The sequence below is a fragment of the Coturnix japonica genome, chromosome 19 (genome assembly GCF_054131305.1).
Source record: "Coturnix japonica strain WE chromosome 19, WE-NBRP24, whole genome shotgun sequence".
Lineage (NCBI taxonomy): Eukaryota > Metazoa > Chordata > Aves > Galliformes > Phasianidae > Coturnix > Coturnix japonica.
The window spans coordinates 1,442,354-1,465,818 of NC_140681.1; the positions used below are offsets into that span (position 1 = coordinate 1,442,354).

General features: G+C 54.6%; 1 protein-coding gene across 13 annotated transcripts in view; it reads left to right on the forward strand.

Annotated features, from left to right (window-relative positions):
• Positions 1-23,465, forward strand: part of DLGAP4 (DLG associated protein 4) — a 146,454-nt gene continuing 122,989 nt past the window's right edge. For 9 of the 13 annotated variants that reach the window (XR_014935867.1, XR_014935869.1, XR_014935870.1 and 6 more), the window contains exons 1-2: positions 1-141; positions 21,053-21,199. The gene's annotated coding sequence lies outside the window, so the exon portion shown is untranslated. Of the gene's footprint in view, positions 142-21,052; positions 21,406-23,465 lie in introns of all 13 variants that reach the window. The other 4 variants (XR_014935868.1, XM_085519907.1, XM_015881237.3 and 1 more) reach the window with 2 other exon arrangements.

Sequence of the window (23,465 nt, forward strand, 5' to 3'; positions counted from 1 at the left end):
CGGCCGGCCAGGGGCCGGGCCGGGCCGGGCCGGGCCGAGCCGAGCCGGGCCCGCTGCCGCCGGGGCGCTGCGGGGAGCGGGCGCTGCCCCGCCGCGGGACCGCTCCGGCCCGGGCTCCGCGTCCCACCGCCGCGGATCGAGGTGAGCGGGCGGAGGGGGCGGCGGGGGCTGCGGCGGGGCCGGGCCGACGGGGTGGGCGGCGGTACACGGCCGCGGGTCGGGGGCGCCGGGTCGGCCCGACGGGCGGGTGCGGAGCCGAGGGAGCGGGTGGAGCCGGGTGTGAGCCGGGCCGGACGGTGCGGGAGCGAGACCCGACGGGGCGGGCGCGGGGCTGGGTGATGCAGAGCCCGGCCTGGACGATGCCAGGTGGGTGGGTGGTGCAGGACGCTGAGCCGGACGGTGCCGGCATCCAGTCGGATGGTGCTGAGCTGGGCTCGATGGTGCCGGAGACGGGCTAACAAGGAGTTAAGGGTCTGCGGAGCAAACGGGTTTCGTGTTTGTGTGTGTGTGAGAGATCCTGTACCCACGGGGGCGTGGCCCTCAGCACCCCACGGGTGTCGGTGAAGGGCGAGCACGGGGCCGTGGGAAGGCCGAGGTGTGCAGCGCCGGGTGCGGCGTGCGGGGCTCCGCGGCTGCACAGGGGTGTGCACAGCTGCTGCAAGGCATGGCCCTGTCACTGCGGCCCTGGGAGACACATTGCACTTGCGTGTGTGTGTGTGCGCGAGAACCCCGGGCTGAGTGTTGTGTGTGTCTGTGTGTGTGCATGCGTGTGGGAGCCACTGCGGAGCCACCGTGTGCGTTTGTGCTGGGGTGTGAGCTCCACAACAAGCCTGCATGTCTGCGAGACGCAGAGCTGAGCGTGTCCTCGTTTCCGCGTGCATGCAAACCGCATTGAGCTTGTGTGTGGGAGCAGCACCAGCCCGAGTGTTTGTGGGCATGTGATCGCATGCTGGTGCATGCGTGTGCACCGCTCCATCGGCGTGCACTGCGTGCACACATGTGTACTAGTCGTGATGTGCATGGCTTGGGGCGTGTGTGCTGTAAGGGTGTGTGTGTGTCAGTGTGTGCTGGAGGCTGCGGGTGGGTGCAGGGGAGCACACAGGCATGACGGGGAGAGCAGGCAGGCATGAGGAAAGCAGGAGAGGTGAGAGCAGCCTGTGAGCACCCGTGTGCCAGGGCTGCCCCTTGGGCTGGGGATGGCAGCTGGCAGAGGTGCCTGGCCTTTGGACTTGCCCAGCCCCATCGTACCGCATGGCTGCCGGAGGGCTGCATGCCTTCTGCGGATTGGAGAGGCCAAACTGAACCTTCCCTCCCCTGGTGCCCCCAGCTGTCCCCTCTGCTTTTCCAGGTATGGGGCAGAGCCTGGCGCGCTGTGCCATGCAGGTGGGCAGGCGGGCGATCCTCACCCTCTGCTGCCTGATAGGTTTCTCCTGTGCTGGCTGAGGTGCTCCTGCTTGGCACTGGATGAGGCACGGAGGGGCGGCAGAGACGGGAACCCCTCCTTCAGTGAGCAGCAGGGCTGCCAGGCCATGCCCCTGCTCCAGAAGCACACAGCCAGTGGGCAGGCCTGACTGTGCTCCCAGCCACAGCGTGTTCAGCCCTGTGGTGGTGGTAGGGCACGCTGCCTTTGCGTGAGCTCTCTGGGAGACAGATGAGGGTCCCCACATGTGCTGGTCCTTCCCCCAGCAGAGAGGTGCCACTGAACAACTCTCATGGGCCTTTGCCATGACGCAGTTTGGATCACCAGTCCAGGGCAGGGGCCGGGCAGGAGTGAGGTTTGGAGCCCAATTGTCATCGTGTCAATCACAGGTTGGCAGGGGCTGTGCCTCAGTGACCCTCCAGCCCCCACCCTAACACCTGGCTGGGCCCTATGGGCCCACAGTGGTGTGCAGGGCCTGGCAGCCCTCAGGGCCTCAGAGTGCCACCTACAAAATGGACTCTCACAGACAAAATCACAAATCCTCCTCCAACTGCTGCTCCTTGGGTAAAGCACAAGGCAAGGCAGCCCAGAGGCTTCCTATGGGAGGCTGTCACCCAGCCTGGGCCACCCTCCTGCTCCTGGGGCTTGGCAGCTGCTGTATGCAAGCCTGGGTCTGATCTGTGCAGAGGCTCAGCGCCCTCACTCCTCTGTGTGTACATGACATACCCAAACAGTTTGAAGCACAGCTCTGAGTGGTGAAGGAATAGAGCAATTCAAGGGAAACGTGCCATTCTGTAGGAGGAGACCTTTGTGCCTTCCTATAAGCCTCACTCCAGTCCAGTGGCACTGGGCTGAATTTCGTGCTTGTAGCATAAACATCTGGCAAGCCAGAAAAAAAATGTAAATCAAATCAACATCAGTCGTAATTGGAGACCCATTTTGAAATTGATTTGATACCTGCATGCCTCGCAGGCAAGCTTTGCTCATGTTAACCATTGTGCATCTTTGCATGAAAAATGAGGCTTTATTTGCAGTCTGGGTAATAGCAACGCAGCATGGATTGAAGTGAACACGCTGTGTCCCCTGTAATCTGTCCACAATCAGCCTTCACCCAAGCACTGAGCCGTTGCTGCAGTCATCAGATATGAACAGCCCTGGATCCAGATGGCAGCCTGCTTGCCTCAGTACCACAACATCCCCTCAGAGGAGGGGAGTGGTACATGGGGAAGTGTCCCCAGGAGGACGCAGTGCCTGCAGCTGCCCCTGTCCCTACTTTTGGTGCCCACGACTGGAGCTGAAGCCATCAGCTGAGCAGCATCAGCCACAGACGAGGCAGCACCTGTTTGCCAGAAGCTGTGCTGACTTCTGATTTGCTTTTGGATGTGATTCAAGGTGCTGATTTTGAGCTCTGAGCTTGGTGTTGCTGTTCTCCTTAACATCTTCCAGCCCAGATCCTCACACCAGGGCTGAGGCTGCAGCTGGCAGTCTGGGTCAGGCTGAGCATCCCATCCTTGAGGCACTGCATTTGGAGAGGGGACTTTCACCCACACCTACTGAAGGTGGAAGGGTTGCAGGCGTACCATTGGCCATAGCTGGAGGAAGCTGGGACAACCGTGGGATGTTATTTTGACTGGGGAGTCAGTTTGATTAGTAATTTGGGGGATGTTTCAGGTTTATGCAGAACGTGAAGATTCAGCTCCTCTGCTTAGTGATAGGGTTGGGACACCAGGGAGGCCCTTGTCACAAGGAGCTGTTGAAGGTGCTTTGTACTGCTGGAAGCTGGTTATGTGACAGCAAGGCTGCAGTCTGTACCAGTCTTTTTTGTCTTGGACTTGATGGTGTGTCCCATTATCTGTGGCATAAAAATGGTTATTGCAGAATGCATCCATATTTTATACCTTGGAACTGCTTTCCATTTCTTGTACAGGGGCTTAGCTGGGTCTCCCTGTGGATTTTATCTGGCTACAAGAACTCTGCAACTGCCAGCAATTTCCAGTGGGCTCCTTGTGTGGTTGCTCTGGTTTTGTGTGCCCAAGTAAAAGGGAATCTCAAGCCCCTTCTTGCTCAAAGAGGCACTATGCAGGGGAAGCTTCAACAAGGCCAGACTCTGAGCTGTCAGCCCTGTTTTTGCTCAGGCTCCCATGGATGTCAACCTTTCCTGGCTCTAATGGATGTCTGGTGGGTTTGGATCATGGGCTGTCAGGAAAATTACCTTTCTTGAGAGCTTCCCCTGAATGAGGCCTGGTTTGTTGCAGCTCTGTGCAAAGCTTTCCAGCAGCTTGAAGGAAGTATGTTACAACTACTAGGACTGCTATGGCAATCTTTGCAGTTCCAGAACCTTTATGCCTTTTTAGAACAGAGGGGATGTGTGATGTGCAGCCACAAACCTATGCTCTGCTGGCTGCAGGATGGTTGAGGCATGTCCGCAGGGTCTGACTCCTGCATTCCCTGGGAAGCGTGGACCCTTCCCTTGGGTACCTCTTTCCCTCCAGGCCCATCAGCTGCCCTGAGAAGCGGGGGAACTCTCTGGGAAGGACCCAGGAGCTCTGGAGCCTGATGCTAGCACTTGGCAGAGCAGGCAGCTGGCACCCTGTGTGTGCATAAAACATGCAAGGAGTATTGAAGCTACTCAGCATTGAGTTAACCCTGCTCTCAGGAGGAGGAGTATGAGGCCTATGATGACTGCCATGAAAGTTCCTTTACATCAAGTACGTAATAACCAAATCCCTCAGCCGCTTGTGTGCCTGGTAGGACAGCAGCCAGCCATGCAATTTCCCTTGCAAGATGACAAATGCGTTGCAGAGCAGCAGTGCGGCCATTCCCCACACTGTGTGGCTGCCTGGCATGGGCAGAGCACTTGGACCCTCCCGAGCTTCTTCCCTTTCTCTTGTCAGCCTCTCAGACATGTCAGGGTGTTTGCTTGATTCTTGTCATCTCAGGGCCTCGGTAGGGGAGCGAGCAGTGGAGGTGAGTTACTGTCACTGGGAAAAACATGTGACAAATGCGCCTGGGATATTTCAGGGGAATTGCTGGTGCCTGAGGTGCCTCAGCTGCTGCTCCTACTGCTGTGAGAAGCCCCTCTGCCCCCCCACCAGAGCAACAGGGAAGGGCTGACTGCCCCTGTCAGGCTTATCTAAGTCATCCAAAAGTCCAGCTGCAGACATAGGGAGCCTCATGGTTTTCTTTGCAAGCCCCTTCTGGGTGTTAATGCTTTCCACTGTATTCTTACCTCCATCTTTTGCTTAATCCAGCTGTCTCCTCCGGCATCTCCAGGTCCCATACAGCCTACACCCCATCTCCATCACCACATATCTCACCCAGACCCATCCCTCCTCTGGGCCTGCACATGGGATGTGCCCAGCTGCCCCGGTGACAGCCCTGCCATAGTGCCTCCTTCTGTCCTCATGTCCTTCACCCTCGAGAACAGGGCTGTGCAGCCGCCAGCTCTGCAATGGCTGTGCCTTCCCGGGGAGGCAGCCAGGACCAGCACCCCGCTGGGCAGGGGCCACATCCTGTTGCTCCATCAGCAGAGCAGCACCCCTCAAGATATTTATAGGCTCTGTAATGTTATTCCTCTGCCAAACTATTACTGAAATAGGCTCAGTGTGTGTCATAGAGGAGAGGATTTTAATGGCACAGTTTCTTCACTGCAGGAATGAAGTTGATATTCCCTCACCATTTCCCTCGGCCTATTAATCCTTTCCACGCCAAGCTGCAGCAAGGGGTCAGCTCCTTGAGTGGCTCTCATGTGGCTCAGCACCATCCCCTGCCACAAGAGGCCCTGGTGAACTCAGGCAAATCCTCAAGGCAGGCAGTTTGGGCACGTGTTGCTCAGCACCAGTGCAGTGCTGCCACACCGAGCTGCAGCCAGGTCCAGTTGTAGGAATACTGGTCCTCTTGGATCCATGCAAGGCCCTGGGAAGCATCCAGGTTGGCTGGAAAGCTCCTCCTGTGTCTACTCTGCCATGCCATGGCAGTGCCCTGGGGTACTGAGGCTGAGGGGGCACTTGAAAAGACGAGATTCTCGCCCAGAGATTTTCATGTTCTGAACACGAAGGAAATTTTCCTTCTGATGAAAAGGGGCCCATTTAGCATCTTCGGCATAAAACACTCTCCTTTTCTCTCAGCAAGATGCTGCTGCTGCTGGTTTTGAAAGAAGCAGAAGTTGGGTGAATCATTTCGGCAGCGATGCAAGGAGTGTTTCAGCAGGCTGGAGCAAAGAGGAGTTTTCAGCCATTAGGTTCATAAACATTTGTGCAATTTCCACGGGGAATATCTATTCCCCGTGTGCTGCAGGTAAAAGCCTCCAGTGTAGGAAAGCCATTTCCATGCTGGGTGTAAGTCTGAGTTGTGCTTCCTGGGCAGCATTCTGCATGAGCTGGTGACTTGAAGTGTTCAGACAGACAGCCCTACCACAGCACAACAGCTTTCCCCCACAGCTGAGAAGAAGAGGGCCCTTCCCTTCTCCTGCTGGGGATCACTGATGGGCTTTCATGGACTGGTCTCCGTCAGACTGGTGGCGATGTCTGCTGTAGATCTGCATGCTCTCCACAGTGAGGTGTGGGGGAGCCAGGCTGGGCAGGAATAGGACGTCTGAACTCCTGATGAGCTCTTCAGTCATTTCTGGGCTTGGCCAAGTGCTGGAGTTCATGTTCTATTGTCCTCGTCCCAGAGGTCTGCCTGCTTGAGTCCTGAAGGCAGTGTGCTGAAGAGGCAGCAGCCCAGCATGTGCTGTCCTCCAGCGCAGGATCAGAGGTGGCTGTGGCTGCCTCAGGGTTGTAGGCTCTGAGCCATAGGGAGCCACATCCCAGCAGGGGCTGTGTGCAATGTGGGAATGGGAGGCTTCAGAGCACCAGGGCTCCCTTAGGCTTGGAAATGGCCTCTGCCTGGGACACTTGGAGGAGCAGCTCTGGTGTTGCCAGTGGCCATGCAACCTCTGTTCTTGAGATCATGATCTCTCCCCTCCTTCTCTGCTTGCAGCTAAAAGATGGGGATGGAAACCTTCCCCTCTCATCAGTCTCAGCCCCTGGCAGCCTCTGGTGCTGCTACCATAGGGCAGGGGCTGGTGTCCGGTGCCTGGTGGCCAAAGCTGCTGAGCACTATGCCCCTCACCCCAGCCACCCCACAGTGTTGCTGACAGCAGCCAGGCCCTTGCAGAGACAGATTGGAAACTGAGAACCAATGCAATAGAGAAAATATGTCCTTCCTACACAGCCCAAACTGTCTTCCTCCTTCCACCAGCACTGCTGCTGGAGATCTGCAGGCATGCCAAGCCAGGGCAGCTGGCAAGGCATGATGTCTGCAGGAAGCAGAAGGCCAAGTGCAATGGCAGGGAGCAGACAGCCATAGGTATCCCCTGGGAGATGCACTTGGGCTATGCAGGCCTCCCTCTACCTCCTGGTGGAGGTTGTTGTTGATGGGGCATTGGTGGTGGCTGTGCTGCTCTAGAGGCTGCCTCTCCTCCCTGCCCTCCTCCTGCCCACCCCCTATGGCCTCCACCTTTGCTTGCAGCCCCCCTTGGCAGGCTTCCTGCCCACTGTCCTCTCATCCTTTCCTCCCAGTTATTTTCCAGATGGCCATTCCTTGGTGGCTGCCTATCCTGAGATAAGCGCTGAGCACTCTCCTGCTCCTCCTTGCTGTGCTGTCTCCTAGGACAGACCATTCAGCTTGCTCCTCCTCCTCTTTTTTCACTTCATTAATGAGTTTCTTTGCACTAAAAAGTTGTGATAGCTGCTGGGGGACCTGGGAGGGCAGGCTGCATGGGTGACAGTGGTGGGGGAGCTGCCAACCCAGCTCCCAGCAGCCTGGGCTCTGAGGTGCTGGATGCTGTGGGTGCTGAGCCTGGCACTGGCTGTGCAGGGCTGGAGGAAGGTGGCAGGCAGGCTGTTTTGTGTTGCTCATCTGCAGTTGTAGGAGGTTGATAGCCTGAAATGGGCAGCTCACAGTTTTGCACCATCCCTGTTGTGCACATAGCTCCCCACCCTGCTTTAGGGCTTCTCCTTTGGGGCTCTTCCAGGCAGGGAACTTGCAGGCTGCATTCCCAGCTCCATCCCCGTTGCAAAGCCACAGGGTGTGGCCACTGAGGATGTTCTGCAAAGGCCCCTGCCTCTCCTAGGGGTCATTCATTGCCCTGGTAGCCTTCAGGCGTAATGGGCTCTGAGGGACCCAGCAGCTGGTGCCAAGCTCAGTGCACACCAGTCGGCAGCAGAGAAGCCATGCAGCAGCTACATATGGTTCTGAGCTCTCTTAATGAAAACTGGACTCACAGCACATGTGTTGTAGGCAATGCTTTAACTTCTCCATGTCTCAGCATTCTCCAAAACCTGAGCAATGGGGACATTTTCTGCTTAGCATGGAAGGAGGCTCTCTCTCTCTAACATGTGCACACACAAGCAGTGGCTTTTATTCTTCTCCCTCCCCACCTTCCTCCTCCAAAAGACTTCAAACACTTTATGAAAACTTTTTTTCGCACCCAAACTGTTTCCTTTCTGCAGTGTTCTCCCCAAGCAGCCCACTGCCTTTCCCCAGGTTCTGCTCCCATAGTGGGCAAACACAGCTGCTCAACGTGTGATGTTAACGACATCCCCACCATGGGCATTTCTGAGCCTGCAGCAGGGGAATGTGCTTGGGACGCCGTGCTTTGCTGCCAGGATCTGGGCTGCCCTCCGAGCTCACGCAGCACACCTCTCTCTGCTTCCACTGAAGCTGATCTAATCCCTTTCAGTGGTTCTGGATGTAATTTATGGAGAACCCTCCTGCCATCGTCCAGCCATGTTCTTCAGATGCCGTGGAGGACCTGCTAACCAGGAGCTCATCTGAAGATGCCCACAGCCTTGTGACTGAGAGCCCACAGTGCTATGCCAGAGGTGTGCCCTGCAGGGCTGTGTATCCGTCCGAGCATCCTGCAAGCAGGGCTGGGCTGGGGGGCAGGCTGGAGGTGGGCTGGAGTCGAAAAACCCTTTGTTGTCTTCTACGAAGCAGACTGACTCATTGCTCTCCCGTGCTGTCATAAGCAGATGGATGATTTGATCACCTAGCAACCAAAATAACGTCAGGTGAAGAGTGCTTCCCCACCTGCTCTTGGCCCACAGCCCCTCCATCAGGCTGATGGCAGGGGCCAGGCAATCCCCAACCCATGCTCAGTCCCTGGGCTGCCCTGGAATGAGGCTGGCAGAGAGCTCTCCTCTGCATGCCTCAGCACAGCACAGCAATGCTATGCATATGCCGTGGGCAGCCCAGCAGAAGTCCCTGAAGACCAGCTCCTGGGAAGGTCACATCTGTCAGCGCACACAGTGTGAGGGTAGGCTGCTGACCATATGGAGCACCCAGAGGCCCTTTGTGTGGCTGGTGGCCAGGACCAGGACCAGGACTCTGGAGAACGGTGAAGTTTCTGGGAGGTGACCCCAGAGGATTTGGAAGGGATCCCCTGACCTGATGGGATGTCCTCCTCTGCTGCGCTGCTCCAGAGCCAGCCCTGAGCACCTTTGGCTCTGCCCTGTCCTATAGCCTGTCACCCTCAAAGGGCAGCAGTAACCCCAGGAATTGGTGTTCTCCTTCAGCTTCCTCTCCAGTCAAGGACAGGGAGGTGTTTGCTTCCCCTGCTCGCGCTTGTGGCCTAGCCCTGTGCTGCCCTGAGATGTCACATTCCCCCTGATGGTTCCAGCCACCCTCAAGGGCACTTGTCTTGTGCCATTCACTATAACCCAGCCTGGCCTAGTTGTGGCTGCCAGTGACAAGACCTCCTGGAGCAGAGATGAGCTGACAGGGAAACAAGTGCTCAGTGGGGAGGGGACTGCCAAAGCCTGGTCTGGTGGGACCGGGAGGTGTGGCTGCAGGCAGCATGTGCGAGGTGGGACAGTGATGACACATCTACCTGAGCCACAAGCACTATCACACTTCTGAATTCACACTGCAGGACTACTCAGAATGCTTCCCCTGAATGCCCCATGTGACACTCAGTCCTCTGCATTCTTGCAAGATTGCTCCTGGTCCTATGTTAGCCAGTGCTGGGCTGCAGGGTGGTATGGGAGCAGGTTGCTGGTCATGGATCTCTGTCACAGTCCCATGCAGCCATTTGCCTCCCTCCAAACCAGCCAGCAAACGTCCAGGCCAGGGAGCGGGCTGTGCCTTTCTGCTCCCCTCCACTGGCCAGCGGGACTGAAGGATGTGAAGCCACTGTGGGCAAGGAATAGGTTGGGGGCCGTGTAAATAGGACGACCTGTCTCCAGATCCTTTTTGTGGGACAGAGCTGATATAATTAGCTGACACGCACTGTTCTGTGCTGAGGAAGGCTCTGTGCCACTGTGGCCCAGGGGATCCAGGCAGCCCTACTTCAATGCCCGCTTGTCCCAGCGAAGGTGAGCTGCTTCCTGGCAGCGAGTCCCAGCCAAGTTGCTCCTGGTGCTGCTCTGAGATGTGCTGCCCAGTCCAGGCAGCCACGTCCTTTCTCCACTGCTTTGGGGCTGTTGATCTTGGAGAGCTCTGCTGACCCCCAAGAGAGGTGGGAGGTGATGCTGGCTGGCACCTGTGGCCAAATTCAGTGCCTGCCAGAGCCAGGCAAAGCTGCAAAACACCAGCCTGGCCACTGTGATCCAGAATTGTACGGGTGGACCAGGGGGACCCTTCCCAAACTACACATCCCAAACTGCGTCTGTGTTTCCCCTGGACACCTTTGTTATTGAATATACGCAGGAAGCCCTGCCAGGGTAGCTCCAAAAGTGCAGACTCCTGGTATGCATCTCCCCAGTCCCCCTGCTGACATGCAGTTCCCCTGGGTTCCCATTGCGTTCCATTTCAGCGGAGAGGAAGCCAAGGGCTGCTGTGGTTCAGCCTGGTTCACTGCTCAGGGCCCTGTGGTCTCTGACTGTTTGCATGTTGATTGAACAATGACCACAACAGAGGCACTAAGTGCCCAGCTATTGATTTGTGCCCTGGAGTGTTCTGCTCAGTTGTCCCTCCTGGATTGGCCATGGCAAAAAAGATGAGCAGTTGCTATTTGGGAACTCCTGCTTTGAGGCTATGATTTCAGACTCATCAAATCCAGCCACTTTTGCCCCACTTCAGGGAAGGTGCATGGCTTCCCCACAGCGCAGACACCTCTAGCTGCTTTCAGTTCCCCCACAGGGATCATAGGGATGGGCTCAGGTCCAGCACTCACCAGCTCTGCCGGGGTCCCCATGCTGTGGGTATGTCATTTCAGTGTGGCGTTCAGGCTCAGGGTTGGTGGGAGATAATTCCACTGCCAGCAGCTGCAGCAGACAGTGTGGACCATGGCTGGGACTTCTGTGCATGTCATCTCCAAGCCCAGAGTGACATAACCAGGAGAAGGAAAGACGAGTGAGAAAGGCATTGCTGTGACATTTTCCACCCATGCAGAGGTGCATGGGGCAATTTTCCATGCTAAGTAGTCGCGGAGCATCACAGCCTTCAAGGACCCTCGGGATAGTGCAAGGAGAGGTCCATTGTCATCACTGGCCTTAGAAGTGCATGCAAGCTTGGTGCATGTGGGTCATGCTTTTGAGGTGTGCCTGCTCTCTCTCCCCTATGGAAAGTCTTTGCCTGTCGCTTGGAGCTTTTCTGGAGGTAGCTGAGTTGGTAGTGGTATCCTCATTGGTAGTCTGGGTTTTAGAAATGGTGCAGTGTTGGGGAATGGGGATCAGCCCTGTGGGGCACACAATGGCGTTAGCTTTTGGGAAGGCAAGAGTTTTAGAGCATCTGCTGAGATGTTCCTAGACCCAGCTGATCTGCTGTTTGCCCTGGAGCAAGTTTCTCACCCAGGAGGAAGGAGCTCACTTCCATAAGGGGCTACATGAGGAACAGGCACTCAGGGATCCTGACTGGGGACAGCAGAGGCTTGCAGAGGGTCAGGGTCATCTCTGCTGTACTCACTTGGCTGGGAGTGTTGGCTGGGTTCCAGCCACTGTCTTCAGAGCCTTCGGAAAAGTCTCCACACACATTATGAACATCACCCAAGACAGATGCTAATGGGCTGCCTGCATTCACGGCTGGAACTGTCCGCTCTGTGGCATGGCCAGGCCTGGTTGCACACACAAGTACTGTGTTGCCCCATTGCTCTCAGGAAATCCCAGCACAGTGCAGAAGGGCCTGCCAAGGCTTTCTCCTTGCAGTTCTCCCTCAGTCAGAGCCACCTCCCTGCCACCAGCAGTCACATCGGGATGGAGACAAGGTGGGATCCTCCCAAAAAGGCACGAGCAGCCTGAGGCACTTGTGTGGGAGCAGATGCCCCATGCCCCAGTGTGATTTGGCAGCAGGAGGGCAGGGGGTTCTGCATCCTTCTGCAGGCGGCTCCAGCCTGACACCAGCCTGACCTTCTCCAGGAGCAGCAGGAAGGTTCAGTTTGTCTCCTCAGCCTTCGATGGGCGCCACTAAGCAGATTTTAACTTTGTTAAATGAACATAAAGTAATGGCAACGAGGATATGAGCCAAACAGCCTGGAGATGTCCTGGAAAGCCAGATGAGCTCTGCAGAAAGGCCAGAGTGAGGCAGCGGACTGGTGGGGAAGGCTGGCCTTGTTGGCACCAAACAGATGCAGCTCCATGCTGCTGTGTGCTCCCAGCCTTCAGAGCAATTTCTAAATGGCTGCTGAGCATCACGGTTGGAAGCTCATCTTCCCCTCCTAATTAGTGGATCAGACAGTAATTTGTAATCCTTTTGAATAGAGAGATCTTAGTGTCTAGCACTGGAGCCTGGGGAAGACATGGGAAGGGCAGAAGGGCACAGAGGTTGCCCCAGCAGGCAGGGCCAAGTGGAGAGGATAAAGCAGAAGGGCTTTCTGCAGCCCCTTTGGCTGCACAAGAATGGCTGTCTCCTGTATCTATGGTGCAACACCTTCCTCCTCCCTCTCCTGAGGTTTTGCACTTTCTCTCTGCATGAGGCAATTGATGTGGCAGCCCCAGCAGCAGCTCTGGGAGCTCTGGGAGCAGCAGTGCCAGGCAGGAGAGGTGCTTTGTGCAGGCAAAGGGGGCTGAGGAGTAGCGTTGGCACTGTGGGTGGGGAACTGACCACCTTATGGGTGTCACTGAGCCACTCCTTTCTCTTGGAGCTTTTAGCATCAGTTTATCTGGGCAAAGCAGACCTACCCTGAACGCATTCACATTCATAAATGACTTCACACAAGGAGCTGCCACAAAGCAGGGCTCTGTGGGAAGGGTGCGGGTGCACAGCCTGCAGAGTCAGGGGGACAGAGCCATCCCAGGTGCAGAGCAGGGATCTTGCTAGAGGAAAACAGCTCCTGCCAGTGACTTCAAGGAACACCACTTCCCTACTGCATTTCTATAGCCTTTAGAAAAAAAGTGTTTATAATAGCACCAATGACTCACTGAGCGCTCTTTACTCACCAGTTAATGACTGAGCAGAGTTCCAGTGCTCTGAGCGATTCTGGCTTAAATAAACTCAATCCTTCTCTCATATTTCCAGTAATAGGGGAGGATGGTCTGGGGCATTCAGAGAGGGCAAGAGATGAGCGTATGGAGGAGGGCATCTTCTTACCCTACTATGATGCTGAGGGTCTGCGTAAGAGCAAGAGGCAAGAGGAGAAGCAGAGTGGTTTGGCATGAGGGCTGGGCAGACATATGTGCTGAGGCTTCAGAAGTCTCACACCCCAATTTTGGAGCAGCTCTGAATAAAACCATTCTGCATGAAGGGACAGTGGAGTCAAAACTCCTTACTTTCATGTGCCTGCAGCACATGCAGGTCTGGCTCATGTGTGGGTCCCCTGGCATGGCTGCATGGGTTCCTCTCCTGCAGCTGATGCCAAACTGTGTGCAATGGGGAGGGGCTTTCAGGAATGGAGATGAACGGGTGAGCTCTGCACTGAGACTGAGAGCTAAAGAAACTCCCCATGCCTGCAGGTACCACCACCCAGATTGCCTCCTCAGATGGTTCCTGCCTGTGCTGGCCCCAAATTGAACCCAGCCAAGGATCTGTGCTGGGCAATGTCTCTGGGACTGGGGAGGCTCCAGGAGCAGTACCAGAGGGGTCTCCTGTGTCCAACCACCATGTCCCCTTCATGAGGACCAGGGACACCCTTCTGGAGGTCTGGGGAGAAGGGAGCAGCACGGAGACCTTGCTGACACCTACCCTGGGGAGCATCTCCAAGGAGCTGCTGCCTCTGGCTGAGCACAGCTCCTGCACAGGGTTCTGCTGGGGCTCTGCTTGATGGAAGCCAGGCTGCTGGGCAGCTGGGCTCAGTCCTTCACCTGGGCCTCCAGGGAGAAGGCAATCCTGCAGATGCAGACTGTTTCCAAACTGCTTTTGGCAAAACTCTGTGCTTTGAGCTGCTTCTCCTGCTGTAACGAGGTCCTTTGTGGCTGCCCTGCAGCCTCCCCAAGCTTCAGAATCTCAGCTTTCCTCTATGCACCCACAGAGACAGTCCTAGGAAGGGGAGGAAAGGTGTTCACATTAATGGGGCCAAAAATGGCATTGCCATGTGCCTGTCCTGGCCCTGGGGCAGCTGAGCCCAGTGGAGCCCCCAGGCACAGCTCTTTGTGCATGTGAAGGACAGCCAGCTTGTCTCAGACCTTTGCACCAAGAAGGGAACAAAAGGAAATATTTATAGGAGACTGAAGTGGATTGAAGAACTCTTTTCAAGATTTTTTTTTCCCCTTAGCTTTTCCTTTTTCTCCCTAAATTACCAAATCTGGGCCAGAAAGCTGGCTGTTTGCATTTGTCACACATGCACATAATGTTACATCAACGCATTATCTTGACATCAAAGGCAAAGTGTGGCATTTTTCTGGCTGTGCAAGCAAGAAAGGACACTGCCAGCTTTTGGGAGAGATGAGGTTATTATCAAAGAGTTAAAGGCAGCTCCTGGAAAGAAGAATAAGAAATAAGGATGGAGAGCACAGAACTGGGAACGATAGCAAGGAGCTGCACAAACAAATTTTTCTCCTGGCCTTTTCATCTTCCATCTTTATTAAAGCAGGGCGAGAGAGAACCTCTCACAGCACACACTGAGTATTATTTTAGAGAAAAGGAATCTCTAAATGTGGTAACAGCAGAGAGCTGGGGGGTTTTGTTTGGGAAGGAGGATAAGGGAAACCTGTCTCCTGCCTTAGTGCAACTTTGACAGGAACATTTTCAACTTCCATGGGGCTCGCATTACACTGAGTTTGTGGCTTAGAGGTGGGTCTGGACACCCACACTGAGATCGCATCCCTGCACAACCCAGCAACCCCAGCAGTGGGATGAGCAGGTGTGTAAGGCCAAGAGGTAAGCAGCAGGCACACACCCAGCCACAATGGGAGATGCAGAAAACATTTTAGTGCTAATGCTGCAGGCATGTGCAGCCCATGTGCCTGGTGCAACAAACAAGCCATGCCCCAGGCCCAGCTGCCAGCTGGGTGCATGCACAACCTGCCTGTGTCAAGCACTGCAGTTGGCAAGAGGAAAGCCCTCGAGACAGAAGGGGGCACTTCCCAAAGTTATACAGGAGCCTGTGGCACTGCTGAGCCTTTGGCATCCAAATGAGCTCAGACCAAGGAATGGTGTAAGAGACAGCAGAGCCACAAAGTACCTGGAGGCGGATCTGTGCAGGCAGTGGCCTGGCTGTGCCCAGCTCCTGGGGTGAGAGCCTGCTTGGGAGCCCCTGAGCACACCCAGCCCTGGCCAGCTGGAGTGGACAAGTTGCTTCTCACCCACATGCCCCACACTCACTGAGCCCTCTCCTTGCTTGAGCTGGCCTTTCTGGGCCTGATGGGTGCCAAGAGGAGCCCACCTGCTTCGTGCCTCTCAGCTGCTGCCCAGGAAGCCCCCAGCTTGCCAGGTGACAGCCAGCCCCCACCTGCAGGACCCAGCAGCAAGCTTTGGTGTTCCTGCCACAGAGCTCTGCAGAGCCAGTGTCCTTCTGCCCCATCTTCCTGCTGGGACTGCGCTCTGTGCACCAGGGCCGGGATGCAGCTCAGTGGCAGTGCGGCAGCCCAGCCACGCTGTTTCCTAAGGGACCCCACATTCAGCCCTAGATCTCTGATGCTCTCCACACCAAAGCAGCATGGCTGAGCTCTCCTCTGCACACACCATGTGGGAATGCAAGCTAACCCACTTTACTGCAAGGTATGAGAAACAGTCAGGAGAAAAGCTTACAAGCCAAGGATATATCCTGCGGGTGAGTTTCTGCAGGGAGCAGGTGTGTCCCAGCACAGCAGGGCCAGCTTCCAGCATTGCTCTGGAGGAGCAGCAAGGGGTAAGACATGCACATCAGGCAGGATGTACACATCCCTCCTACTGGAGCCTCTCATTTGCCTCAGAGGAGCCAGGGGGGTGAACAGGCTCCCACTGTCCTTGGGGTGGCCAAGGTCATCTCTGAGAGCCAGAGCAGATGTCTGCTGCCCTGTGGCTCATACCCGCAATGCTGCAGGTCAGTCAGCTGGAAAGATGCTCCATGCACATGGACAGTGGGCAAGGAAAGAAGTGAAGCCACAGGGAGATGAGCAGATCAGAGCAGAGGAGGAAGTTGTCTCCATAGAGACCTCACCCTTGGATTTTTGGACTCGAGGTAGATGGGGAGGCTGTGCAGGTGGTCAAGGGAGGAGAGCTCGGGTTGTGTAAGCTGCCAGAACAGCATCTTGCTCCTGCACCAGGGTAGCCTGGTCTCCCCATGGGGCCTCTGCAGTGCCCCCAGATATCCTTCCCCAGTCCTCCGTGGACAGATTGTGTTTGTTTCAGCTCAGTGCACTCATTAGGGGAAAGTGGAAGAGTCGATCTGATCAAACTTGGAAACACAAAAATAAACGTGCTGGGTTCAGCAGATGGAGGAAACAGCCTGGCAAGTTGGGCAAGCCATGGTAGTGCCCTGCAGCAAAAGCTCACAGCAGCTGCTTCGCAGCAGCCCCCTCAGCCACATCTTCCCCACACCAGCACGTGCAGCCCTGGCCCAGTAGAGATCCTGGCCATGGCCTGGGGGGCTGCGGGCGATGGGGTGTGAGCTGGGGGACAGATCTATGCCTGGTACATAGGGATTTTCTCTCCAGCACTCAGAGTTGCGTGCTGGGGAGAAGGAGGAGACATGGCTCATGCCTTTCATTTCCCCCTTTGGCTGCCCTGTTGCTTTGCTCACCCTAGACTCCCTGGCCATGGGCCCAGGGCACTGTTGCAGCCCCCAGGCAGCGTGGGATGGGGATTCCAGGACTGCTCACCTCCTGTTGGTGTTTAACAGGGGTGAGGATTTGCTGGATGCTTCCATCATAAATCTCAGCGGTGCAAACAATTACTCCTGATTTCGAAGGAGTGTGCTGGAAACAGAAATGGATGAACCTGTGCACTATAGTACAGCTGCCAGATGAACATTTGATGGGGTGTTTACTTTGCAGTGTGATGCTGAAGTACCTCTGGAGTTCAAGTATTGCTGAAGTACATCTCCTCTGTCCTTTCAAGCTCATTAACCCCCAGATCCAGCCAGGCCCCTGAAGGGAGCAGTGGTGCCTCTCCCTGGAGACCTCGTATGTGCGGTGTTATAACAAACTCTGATCTGTCTCACCTTGGGTATTCCCATGCATTTTGCTCCTTAAGTTTGGAGGTGCCTGACCCGCATTGCTCCTCCAAGCACAGTGAGAGCTGCTTGTGCCTCAACCTTCTCATTACTTAAATCTCTAATGGGTTTTGTCTCTGAGTGGGGGGCTCCTGTTTCCCTGTGATTAGGGATGATGAATGAGTTTATCTCCTCAGTGGGCTCATGGAGATCTGCCTGAAAATGGAGGCACTGGCTGCATCAGAACGAGTGTCCTGCTGTGCAGGTCCTGCAGGATTTGCATGCTGGAGGACTGAGCTTCAGCATTATTATTCCAGCATGAATTTTTAGTCCTTTTTGGCAGATATCAGCTACTCTCAGGGTGTAGCTCCTGGCCGTTGTGGTCCCGGCAGCTCTGCTTGTTGGCTGGATCGTGGTCTGGTAGTTCTCTGTTCAGTACATCCTGCTGCCCAGAATGTGCTGATGATGAACCAGAGTGTTTTTCAGGGAATAGTGCTGCACAGATTGAGCACATTCTTAATCAGAACTCTCATCCCTCTGAGCTGGATGCCTTTGGGTCTGCTCTGGGTCCCAACCTGATCGTATGCTGAATAAAGAGGTTAAGATTCTGGGAGCTGGGAGACACAAACTCCACTCCTGAGTCTTCTGTTGGTCCCCAGTTGTGATCTCTTGGGCAAGCTGTTACCCCTCTGTACATCACGGTGCCTTGATGTGGGTTTCATGCAATGTACTGGGGAGGGACTTTTTACTAGACATGTAGTGGTGGGAGCAGGGCTGTACCATCCGTCTCTGTACAGTGGTGGAACAGCCTTGTGCCACTGACCTCCAGCTATTGGGATGCGATGGGGCTGGGTTGAATTTGTCTTCTTGAGCTTCTCTGGGAACCCCCTTCCTTGCTGGAAAATGCTTCTGGGTTTGAGACCCCCTCAGGGGCCTACAGATACTTTAGGTTGTCCAGAACACTGGAACAAACTGGCTTTTGAAGAAGACCAAGACTGCAAGGCAGATCTATGCTTTGCACTGTAGCAGGTGGCCTGCTTGGGATAGTACAGTCACATCTGCTCACAGTCCCAGCTGGCCTATAGAATTGGTGGGGAATTAAATGCCTTGGGAAGCAGCTGGGACAGCAGTACTCTGCTTAGTGCTTGGTACTGAGAGAACAAGAATTGAAATCTCTTGGGCACTAACTTGGTCCTGGCAAAAGCAGAAGTGGAATGTGGGGACACTTGTCCCTGGGCTGTGCTGGAAGGCTGCAGAGGTGGAGTGGAGGCGGCTGGATGCTTGATGGGGAGGATGCTGGAGCAGTTTGCAGTTCCTGATGACCTGGGCGCAAATAACTGTGGTGGTGAAGCAAGGATGTGTGAAGTGACAGGAGAGGGATGCTGCTGGAGATGGAGCCGTCACCTTCCTGTGGCCTTCCTGTCCATACCACTGTGGCAAGAGCCCTCTGCTCTGTGCTTAGCGAGTCTGTCAGCCTGCTGCAGCCACTGGGCAGCAGCTCCACTCCCCCCCACCATGGTGGGATTTCAAGGCTCCCAACCAGTCCTCCTGCTGATCACAGTTCCTTTCTGCAGGGGTGGCCCATTTTTGCTGGCTCCTGAAGCAAGGAGAGGAGCTCCGAATTCTCTCCTGACTTATGAACTGAATTGGTTGGGGTTTTGTTTTTCATTCAAATGTCTTTCTCTCCCCTTCCCAAAAAGGGGAATTGCTGCTAGCAGATCAGCAGCAGTTAGCAAAGCAAACTGCAGTAATGACCTCTGTAGTGTGCTGTGGTGCAGCCTCTCTGAATGCCCTCAAGAAGCACATGCCAGATGTTTGTGGATTTCTGCTTTGGGGAGGCAGGGCCAAGACGTGGCTCCTCACAGGAGGAGATACACAAGAGGGGCTGTGCTGGGCAGACAGCTCACTGACTCCAAAGACCCCAGTGCTGCTCAGCTGCACATGGAGCAGACCTGCATAAGTACAGCACCTGAAGGCACCCTGACCAGTGATAAGAGGACGAGGTGTGGGCTGCAAGATCAGTGCTAGTTGCAGGGTCTTTCATCAGGGCTGGGTAATGTGGAGCTCAGCAGCTAGCTGTGCCTCCCAAGCTGCAATAGATCCTGCAAATGCCTGTGGTTGCCCAGGCTTTGTCAGTGTTTGACCTCAGCTCTCCTTGTCTCACTGCTGTTCAAGAGTACATTCAGGAAAGTGCTGGACTTGGGTACTGCTTTCCCATCCATCACTGATGATTCTCTTTTCATTTGCTTTTTGGGCTTCACCTTTTAAATCCAGCTGTCTCCTGCCTTACAAATGTTCTTTCCTCAATTACTTATACCAAGCTGCAGGGCTGGTTCTGCTCATCGCAGGAACACGGTGAAGCTGTGCACTCAGCTGGAGCTTCACAAACTCCAGTGAAGTTTACAAAAACCTGTGGCAGGAGGACCCCTCTGCCCCATGGGTGTCAGCCCCGGGTGCCATCTGGGTTGCCCTGGCACAAGGGGGGGATCTACCCTGCAGATCCACTGCTGACCATGTCCCATGTCACCATGACGTGTGTCCTGCAGAGCTCTGGGAGCTAATCGCCCACCTCTGCCTTAATACAGGCTGCTGTTTTTTATTCCTTCTTGCTGAACTGATGCAGATGCAGGATTATGTTTCAAAGCTAAAGGAAGAAAAGCTGCTTGGCTTTTACCAAAGGAGGAGCAAGGTGGAGAGTAAATAGCTTGTGTGTTCTGCTGTAGCAGCTGTCAAGGTCCTATCTGGTCCACAGGACATGTGCTGGTGTTTGGAAGTCACTCAGGTGATGGTGACTCTGGATATGAATTCCTCTGAAGGAGGAGAAGGAAGAAAAAGGACTTTCCAGAGGAGGGAATCCAGTCCAAGCTTGGAGCTGAAGTGGAGTCAGTGCTGAGAGGTGTGAGATCCCCTTTCTGGAATGAGGGACTGTGGGCAGAGTTCTTCCCACTTGGCACGTCAGGATCCTGGCATGAAATAGGAGCTCTAGGGAGCAGCCCTCTCTCCTGTGCCCTGCCCTTTGTAGTGCTCATCTCATGCACTGAGGGGGCTGCAGGCACAGGGAGACAGATCTTGCATGTTGAGTTGCTCTTAGGTGCCAGGGGAACCCCACAGTTAGTTCTGCTGTGCTACTTCCCAAACAAGGGACCAGTTTGTATCATTTCTGCACCAAGGCTGCTTTATCTCTTCTTATTAATGCTCTTATCTTGAAGGCTTCCCTCAGATTAAAGCCTGGGCAGTCAGTCCCCTCCTTGGGTTTAATGCAATGCAGTTTTCTTGCACTAATCCGATCAGAGTGTAAGCTGCTCTTTTCAAAGTGCATGGGGAGGACAGATGTGCATGTCACTGGTACAGTGAGCTGGGCTGACAGAAAGCAGCAGGAAGGTGCTCTGCTCTTTGGCTTGATGGCACATGTGGCTGTTTTCATGGCTTGAACTTCATCTCTCCTGTAGACGGTTTTGAAATGTCTGAGCACACCAGCAGCCTTAAAGGAAGAAGGGTTGCTTTGGAGCAGGATTATGGAGTCTGTTGATGTTCTCAGGCACTCTGATAAAGCTGAAGCCCAATCTTTGGTCTCTGGCAGCCATGGAGACCCTGGAGTCAGGGGAATGGTACTGTCTGTTTCAGTAAAACCTGGAGGGTTCACACCTCAGAACAAGGGCTTGGGTAACATCTGAGAATTTGACCTCGATGGCAGGACTGCCATGGTGGGCTGCTCTCTCTCAGTGAGCTCATGGCCATGCTTGGAATGAGGCTGGAGAAGTCAGAGATGGACTCTCATACCCGCCAAGTTGCTTCCTTGCCTCTGCCTCTTCCTCTGCTTTGGGGAGCATCCTGTGAGCGCTCTCCCAGCCCAACCCTGAGTGACCTTTGGGTCCTGACTACTGAGTGTGCTCCCAGGAAAGGCAGGGGCACACGGGGAGCTGGGAAGGGATGGAGATGAGTGTCTGGCTGTAAGTGTGTATTGAACCTGAAAAGTGGTGATGCATCTTTGGTCTGATTGCTGTGGAGCAGGAGTGTCTTAGCTGGGTGCCTCCCTCACTTTGTGGGCCTGAAAAGACCCAGGGTGTGGGAAAGGGGGGAGGATAATTCTCTTGCAATGGAGAAAGGACAGGGGATAACTCCAGTCTTGTTTTTACCTTCCTCAGCCCAAGGCGAGTGGTGGGCACGGTCTCACAGCTGCCACCCAGCTCTTCCAGCCCCACAGCCAGTGCATGGACCAGCACCATCCCCCAGCTCACGCCTGACAGCAGTGTCCTGGCAGAAGAAGCACCTCGGAGAGTAGCATTCAGACTGTGAGTGCTCTGGGAACCATGGGCAGTGCAGAACCCTGGGGTCACGGTCTCATTCCGCAGAATGGCCTTGGGGTGAAAGGCAAGAGGAGCTTGTGGGTCTGGGGAAGCTGTGGAGTTCTCTTTGCTCGTGTTGCTGTTGCCCTATGAGGAAAGAGGAGAGCCTGGGCACAAGGCGGCAGGGATGGAGGAAGGTTGCTGCTGACAGGGTAAGGGGGCACATGGGTGTGATCTGACGTGCAAGGTGATGGTGTGGCCTCAGTGGCCAGGGGAAACAGATGGCCTGAGCACGGGGTGGCTCAAGGACTCTGGTGTGCTGGAGCAAGGAGAGCTGCTATGGAATCTGCTCTGGGCAGAGAAGGAAGCTGCTGAAAGGAAAGACTGTGGCTGCCTCCAAGCACTGCCTTGACACGTGGAACGTGCTCTGCACATCTGTGCAGTGCTGCAAAGCTGGATGCCATTTCACATTTTCTGAGCGAGATCGTCCAATTCTGCAGCCCTCTCTGCAGGAAAGCCTATATTTCTCCCCTAAGGAGAAAGATGAACTTGTGCCAAGGACAGGGCTCTGGATTCAAGGAATGTTTTTGCAGCTGCTAAGGTCCATTGGGAAGGAACTTATTCTGAAAGTAGCAGACACTTGAGAAATAGTAAAAAGGCAGGGCAGACCTATGGAGGATTAATCACCTGCCTCCTCTGCATCAGGATCAATCTGCTGCTGCGTCCTGGGGTGTGACACCAGCTCCAGCAGCAGCTCAGTATCCAAAGGGTCTTAATTTGATCTCCCAAAGGAAGATGGTCATAAAATCCAGTGGTCATCACGATAGCAGATCTTTTTGCCCATCATCTAGGCCAATAAAGTAGTGTCTTTGTAGCCTTCTGGGATCATTCAGAAAGAAGAAGCATGCAATTTTCCACAGGCCTAAATTGCAGATACGTTGGAGATTTCTGTTTGATATCAGGTTTTTGACTGGCAATACAGAGACCTCAGGAAGTTTTGAGGGTGAGGGTGGGCATATTTACCTGAGGGATGGGTTGTGCACCCAGTCTGGCTGCTGTGCTGGGATGTGGAGCAGGTCATGCACAACCTTATTCCCTTCTGTACAGCAAAAAAGACCATCTGTAAAATTCCTACTGCATAGCACATGCGCAAACAAAACCCATCCAACAAGGCAAGCACGTGGTGATGACTGAGACACAGCAATGGGGATCTTATCAATACTTATAAATATTTAATGGTGGGAATCAACTGGATGGGGCCAGGCTCTTTTCGTTGGGATACAGTGACAGAATGAGGGGCAATGGGCACAGAATGGTGTGTGTTCCATCTGAACATGAGGAAGAATTTCCCTATAGTGAGGGTGCCTGAGCCCTGGCACAGGCTGTGCAGAGAGGTGCTGGAGTCCCTTCTGGAGATATCCAAACCCACCTGGCCTCTGTCCTGCACTACCTGCTCTGGGGAACCTGCTTTAGGGCTTGGGGCTGTGGGAGCTCCAGAGGTCCCTTCCAGACTATTCTGTGATACTCTGAATTGCCAGGGGAACATGAAGGAGGTGAGAAAGGCAAGTCCACAGCAGAGACCTGAGAGCAAATAGTCACGGTTCTTGTAGGTCACAGGGGCAGGTGGGTCAGGGGGCAAGAATGACATCCTCAAGGTAGGAGAAAGCTCTGGGGTTGCCTCTAGGCATTGGGAGTCCTCCACACTGCGCACATAGCTGGGACTGCCCCTCTGCCATGAGACAGTGGCAGCACCAGCCCTGGTTCCTGGCAGGAAGAGTACTGAACAATAGGAGCAGGGCCTTTCCTGCTTCCAAACCCCTGCTAATCACCCATCTACCTCTTTTCCCTTAATTGCTGTTGCTTGATTTCTCCCTGGGTTCTCTTTTATTTACGTAGGTGACACATGTTTTGTTCAAAGCACTTAATTACCTCTTGGGATGCATTTCATTTATTCATTAAAGTAGAAACTGGAGTTGTCGGGTTTGCTTTATTTTGCTATTTTTTTTCCTTCTTTTTATCCCTCCTCAGTACTGGGAGGAGAGGGATTTAAAAAGTCCGTATACATCCAGCCCATCTCCTGGCTCCAGACCGTCCTATTGCTCTGGCACTAAGGAGCAGCACTGAAAGTAATGTTTCTTCCAGGAGGTTGCTGGCTTGCTGTGGTTCCTCAGGAACTGGAAGGCAGATGACTGGTGTCAAAGCACTGCTGGGAGCTGCTGGAGGTGAAGGCCAGGTGACAGGCTGTCCAACATACAGCACTGCTGAAGGAGGG